Here is a 1,032-nt window from a genome sequence, read left to right on the forward strand (position 1 = left end):
GGAGAAGCAGTGGATTTTCATTGCAGATTTCAGCCTTTGCAATGCAAAAACGGAAATCTGCGCCAAGTCTGCTGTGTTATCCGCAGTGTCTGAATTACCTGTCAAATTTAAAAATGTTGCTGCAAATTCCCAACGAATTTGCAGTGGAAAAATTCTGCCACGTCTGAACATGCCCTAATATGCTGCGGATTTTCCGCACAGAAATTCTGCAGCATTTCCATCCCGTATGAATTCAGTCTAACTTCAGAAATATTCTGTGGTTGCGTCAGACCCAAATCTGCATCTGTTTTATTCAGAACAGATGATTCCCTCAGCCCCAGCACAGTGGAAGCACAAGTCTGCTAACAACGTATGTAGCCCTTATACACTGCGATGTTAACTGGGGTCTCTTTTCACAGGTTTACACTAACATTGTTTAGGAAATACAATTATTCTCCCCCAGTGATCTGACCAGGATACTGCCCTCACTGGAAGCATGGGAAGATAGGGATTATTGTCCCCTAGCATAACCAGTATTTATATATAGTAATAGTAATACAAATGGCAAATAGTAACACACACATATATATATATATATATATATATATATATATATATATATATATATATATATATATATATATTAATCATAGAAAATAGTAATAACACAGTAACAATAATCATGCAAAGGGTGAGTAATAATACTAGTAATAGAAATAATAGTACATAGTATAGTAATAACCTAATAATAGTTTCAAAAGTAAAATATAAATAATAATAATAATTATAGATAGCATTTAGATTTACCACCAATCGTTTAATTCCCATTCTCTATACAATAGATCACCGGGTTAATGAGCCACTTGTCTTCTCCAAAGAACCACTTACCAGTGAATAAAGATGTATTTTCTGATTCCACATTCACAGTCAGCAGGGGGTAGCTGTGAGAGCTGCGGAGCTGTCTCTTTAATGCGCGCTCCTGCCCCCCTGGCGCGTTCCCGCGACTATATCTGGAGTGTATGGAGATGCCTCAGGCTCAGAGAAGGAGAGGGC

This window comes from Rhinoderma darwinii, chromosome 2, assembly GCF_050947455.1.
Source record: "Rhinoderma darwinii isolate aRhiDar2 chromosome 2, aRhiDar2.hap1, whole genome shotgun sequence".
NCBI classification, from domain to species: Eukaryota; Metazoa; Chordata; class Amphibia; order Anura; family Rhinodermatidae; genus Rhinoderma; species Rhinoderma darwinii.